Consider the following 5,949-nt stretch of genomic DNA (forward strand, 5'->3'; position numbering starts at 1 on the left):
ATTACACTTAGACTTTCTCTACTAATAAGCACATGAGTGCCAAGAATAATATATTTGCAGCTTCAAATTATGATGCAGTTGCATTGCATGTTAGACGCGTCATATTTCATTTCACAATCCATGTTAAAAATAAAGTCAGTCAGGAAGATGGTTTTTATTTGTTAAAATAGGTTCAGAAACTTTTATTTTACTTTGATTTGTCAAGATTCTTCTTTCTTTTTGCTTCAAGGTCATTTATGTGCAAAAGCACCAATTAAATCTTACAGTGAGATATTATTGTTCTTACAACATGATGTGAAATACTGTTATGGTTTTAGTTGATTGGACTTGTTTATGTGTAGTTATCAATAAATATCAACCATTTTCCAGTTCAAATCAAATCATATTTTAGGCGGGTTTGTTGAAACAGCAGCTTTCATCAGTGGTGTTACGTCGAGCTTTTCACATGTTGATGTTAGAAAACTGCATCTTTTGATACAAATGATCAAATGTTCACCAAAGGGATGCTGTTAATAAAATGTTTTTTTTTCTCTTTTAAAAAAGAAATTAAATTGTTTGTTTATTTGCAATTTTATATTTCATTTATATTTTTATTAATGTATAAAATAATCTTAAGGGATTAAATAAAATATCTGCAAAATTATATTTTTATTATCTTTTTATACAATTACTTGATTAATCGACTGAATAATTAATAATATTCTGAACTTAATTGTTGGTTTTATTATCTGCAGGCTGAAAATAAACACATTAACAGAACTAAAGGTAGTGAATCTTTTTCATAAATTACTGACTTTTCAATAATATCCTAATTTATTGGCTATTTGTGTTTTTCTGCAGATGAATCCTGCCAAACTTATTGATCTCTTTTAATGAGGATGGACTGCTGTGAAACTGGGTTCTAGAAGATAAATCCTGACTAAATTTGTGATCCTTTATCTTGTTCTGCCCACAGTTAGAAATAATGAGCTGAATACTGTGATGTGTCACAACACCTACATGGAACGGTGGTGCAGAAACGGATGTCTATCAATCTCATTTCAAAAGTTGACTGTTTATAATCGATTCAGTTGAAAATCAGAACGGAGGAAACAGGAAATCAAAATAAACAACTGTTTTCTTCAGCAGCCATTTTGTTTGCATTGTTATTATAGTAACATGACGATAAAAACTGGAAGAATCCAAACCCATCTCGTATCCCAGCCAAAGCTGCTTTTCCTGTGTCCAACACTTTTTAGTTTGAGGTCCTAATAACACTAAAGCCGAAGTGCATGCTGGGTCGTTTCCCTACCAGGAGCGTCGCTGCACACAGCAGCCATCAGCATTCATGTCAGGAAATCACAAGGCTGGGAACGTCTCACACTATCGCAGCTCAGAAAGGAAAAGACAGGTTTGGTTCTGGGTGTAATTCTGTCTCAAGCCAGTATAAAGACAGAGGAGAAAGGCGGTCGTGTGCTGGAGGAACGGCTGTGACCCGGCGGCTGATTGCCTGCAGAGAATCAAAGTGTACAAGCTGCTGAGGAGATAACAGCGACGGAAAAAACGGATTAAAACAAACATGGAGCGAGGAAAGAGACACGGGGAAACACATCCAGCCGGTTTTGTTACAGCAGACTGAGATGTGGTTCTGTCACCGCAGAGCTGGACTGCTGGTTCTGCTGGTTCTGCTGGTTCTGCTGGCCCTTACAGCCCCCTCAGGTCTGATAGTCCATGTTTTACTGCCACATTCTGCGCAGCTCTAGCTTTAGGGTCAGACTGGGACAATAAGTTCCCCTCATAAAGCAGCGATGCCTCCCTTTATATGCCATGTGTTACATTTTGAAGCCAAAGCTTATTTCTCTGATCACCGAAGCCATTAGTGGGATAATTACATTTCCTTAGCCTTCATTTATACTCATTTAAGTTTTAATTGCATCTTTGAAGGAAAGCTTTACAATACAATTCATTTCTGAATTATCTATAGACTCTAACTTCAGAAAGTTTCTTTCATAACTTTCTAGTTTGTTTTTTTATCCAAGACAAAAAACTAGAACTAGTACGCTGGAAATATTCAGGGATAATCTTGGGGTCAAGTTCGTTCTTTTAAACAACAAATGCAGCCTTGTGAAAAGAATGAAATTCAATCAAATATCTGATAGATTAGAAATATTTCCTTTTGAAAGGGCCATTAATCAAAGATATCAGGTTATAAAAACCTAAATTATTTACTTTTCTCATTTAAAATGCTTCTTACAAACTTACAAAGTTAAAAATTTATAAGTTTTAAGGTTGTTTTATGCATTTCTTATTCTATAGTGTTATTTTGTAGTTTTTTACTTGTAGTTAATTACTTGGATTACTGCATGGAAATATCTAAACACATTTTTTAGTCTCGTTAGAATCAGACTTTTTGTAGACATTATGTCTACATAATATATTTTTGTAGACATTATTATTATGTCTATGATTTTTGTTTTACTTTAAATTTACCACCAAAAATTTCTCATTTAGTCAAAAAGCTTTTAGCTAATCATGTTACGCTCCTCTGATCATGTGACACCAGTGTGATGGGCGGAGCCAAAATGTGCAGCAACTGGTGTCACCAAATGAGCATCATTTTTGATCTTAGCCAGTCATTAACGTTTGGCCGTGACTTATTTAATGCACCCGGTCGCCGTAAAGGAAGCTACATGAAGCTTACCGGAAGTTGCGTACACTGTAAACAAGCAAAGAGAGAAGTGAGGAGCCGAACAAGATGGCTGTTTGGACTGAACGGCTTCCTTCAACTTCAGGTAGACTACAATTCAAATGCACTTCTTGTGGAATAATGGCTTCTTCCTCTCTGCATGGTTTAAGGCAGAGGGTTTCACCAAGCTCACCTACATTATCACCATTATTTCTGTTAACGTTTTGCTGTTGCTAAACTTGATGTTCCAATTATACATTTTGCTGATGCTAAATATTTAGCTTGCTAAGTATTTAGCATCAAGCTAAAACTTTTGCTTGCTAAATAAATATTTAATGTGAAGCTAATTTTTTTAACTTGCTGACTAAATATTTAGTTTGAAATTGACCTTTATAAATGAATGAATAACAAAGTGAACATATGAACCCCAGTCTTTTGCTCTTGTGACAGACCAAACTCAAATTATTGCTGTTAACTTTTTACTGCATAACTTTACAAACAGCCAGTTTGGCATCTTCAGATCCAACTTGAAACAATCGCGGTGATGGTCTTATTTTACGTATCTCCTTCCTGCAGCTGTAGGTGATAAACCTGATAAACGGCCCAGGCTTGGTGCAGGTTGCTGAATGTTTGCAGTTACGTTTTCTGTTTTCTATTTGTCCTCGTGTCGCGCCCCTCTGAAGAACACGTTGGACAGGGCTGCTACTTTTTCAAAGTGGGTGATCAAACAAAGAAAGTTTAAAATAAAAAGTTGAGTTTAGTTGTTAATCATTCCACCTTTTAAAGAAAAGAAAAATAAAATCTGCTCTTCCATAACCGCAGATGCACATTGATAACTGACACAGCACTGCTTCTGTCTCCTACCAAATAAATGAATGTTTTCAAGAAGGTGAGCTGTAATTTTTCAACTGCTTCAGAGTGACATCATCAGTCACCCAAAGTCAAACAGAAAACCACAAACACCATTAATAAAGATAAGAAGGCGTGGGAGCCATGTTCTGACAGCTCTGTTAACGTTAACACTTGGAGTGAAAACATCGTGTCACATTTTTCTGACTCCTGACTGGAGGGACTGATAAGTCACAGACAGAGATTTATGAAGTTACATTTTTCTATTTTCTCTTTGAGGAAGTAAAACTCAAAAGATTAGGTCTTTATTTGATTCTTTCTTGAAATGAAAACAACATTTCTGTCTGTCCTAGAAGCCATAGAGTTGTTGAAGAACTTTTACTTAAAAAGTTAAGTTCCTCAGAGCTTTGCAGAAACTATTTTACCTTTTGAACTTTTGTGACATTTTGTCAAGTTAAAGCCTCAAACTTCAGAGTATTTTATTGGGATTTTATGTGACCAACATGGTTTTTCAATTTAAAAAAATACTTTCACACTCAGTTTGACTGAGTAAACCTGTTTGTAATTTAATCTCAGTGTTATACTCCAGGTCCATGGAGAATGTAGTAAAATGTTGTAAAAAGAATGTAGTAAAAAGAGAAAACCACATTACTTCCTCTCTGCCGCTGTGCTCCGCTTTTCACACAAATAAAAACAAAAACAATGAAATCCGATATTTAGCATAGCATAGCAGGCGACCTATGCATGAAGGCTAGTAGTCCTGGAACAACCTCCAAGGTTTGATTCCTGCCTCATTACTGTGACTGAATTTCACCGGAGCTGCAATAATTCTCATTAAAATAAATAAACTAGAATACATGGTTAATATTTAGCACCTTTGAATTATTTATGCATTCTGACTTTTTACCCTAATTAGCATGATGGCTTTCCAACCAAATGCTGCTGTTCTCATTGTTTCTGAGAACCCAAACGCTGATTTATGTTTATTGAAGGAAACCTACAGGAACAAGAACTAAACATAAAGGAAACAGGAAGCGCCAGAGATGCTTTGGAAACCTGACATGACACCAGAACTACCAAACAGAACTGCAGTAGGATCTGGCAAGGACTGACTGAAACAGAGAGGCTTCAGTGTTGGGGAGGATGATCACCAGAAACGAGTAGAAACATGAATTCAGGTACTGAGAGGAAAAAAACAACTGGACTAGAAATAATACGATAAACCAAAAAGGGAATCGGTTTCATATGGGTTCTGTTAAAATTAATAATCCAGTTAAAGTACAATCTGGAGCTGTTAATTATCACAAGCATTCAGTTTACATTAGATCAGTTTAAAAGCTTCCCTGAGGAAACTATTGATCTCAGTTTATTATTTAATGTCTTACAGAACATTTTCTGAGGAATCTGCTCATCAGGCTGATTCTGTTCTGTAGAGAACTGAAGGTCATGCTGTCAAAATGAAACTGATTCCAGATTCATTTCAGGTTTTATGGACTTTGCCTGTAGTTGTATTAGTCGGTGTTGGGTTGAGTTGCTCATTAAATGTTGATGTTTCTTCATGAAGGCGATCAAGCAGAGTCAGGGACACACTGTGTCTGGACCGAGGGAACTCTGTTATTTCTGCCTGTCCTAAATTCTGCTCAGACAGGAACTGAAAAATAAATTATTTTTGGTCTTTTAGTTTCAGTTTCTCAGCTGGATTTTCAGTTTTTGTTTCCTGTTTGATTTTCACACCTGCAGTTCATCCTGCTGGTCATCGTCATTAAATCACCAGAGTTTCTTCTGGCAACTGCAAAAAAGATGTTTTTGTTCCTGTTAGGTCTGAGTTTGTTCTTAATGAATAAAAGATTTAATCATCACACATACATTCACTTTATCTCACTTTCAACCACCTTTTTAAAACTCCAAACGAGTTTTAAAAAGTTGTTTGTATTTTAATGTTTCTGCACAGCCCTGCATGTATCTATCCACATATTTACCTCCAGAACTGTGACAGGAAGTTAGCAGCATCATCAGTCTTTATCTTGTAGAACCAGATAATTAGACATTAAGGACTTTAATAAAAAAGCTGTCAGTTTCAGTTTCCTCTTTGTTCCCGTTGAAGCAGCTCATTTACTCTGTTCTGTAGCCTCTGTCTCTTTCTCACTAAACATTTAGTCATAAGAAAATGGGCTTCTGATGAGATCCACATTTACCACTGAAGCATGAAGGAAATGTTGCTCCTGGTGTTTAATTAATAGCAATTTATTAGGATTTGACTGTATTTTCTGCAAGATTTGTTATTGAAAACCTTCATTTGACCAAATTTTTCTAGTGATAGTTTTACATTTTTGGTGCATTTTTAATTTAGAAGTTATTATGCAAACAAAAATGTAAATCTGTGTTTTTATTGATTAATAAGAAGCAGGAAGTTCTGCGCCCTGGTGGTAAAATTA

The 5,949-nt window shown here is 35.7% G+C and overlaps 1 long non-coding RNA gene across 1 annotated transcript; it reads left to right on the forward strand.

The window, feature by feature from the left end:
* Positions 1–2,638: 2,638 nt before the first annotated feature.
* On the forward strand, positions 2,639–5,148 carry LOC122835591. Its single transcript, XR_006371330.1, has 3 exons — positions 2,639–2,771; positions 4,507–4,692; positions 4,902–5,148. It is a non-coding gene; the product is annotated as an uncharacterized LOC122835591 (long non-coding RNA).
* The last annotated feature ends 801 nt before the right edge of the window (positions 5,149–5,949 follow it).

This window comes from Gambusia affinis, linkage group LG08 (assembly GCF_019740435.1).
Source record: "Gambusia affinis linkage group LG08, SWU_Gaff_1.0, whole genome shotgun sequence".
In the NCBI taxonomy this organism is placed as follows: domain Eukaryota; kingdom Metazoa; phylum Chordata; class Actinopteri; order Cyprinodontiformes; family Poeciliidae; genus Gambusia; species Gambusia affinis.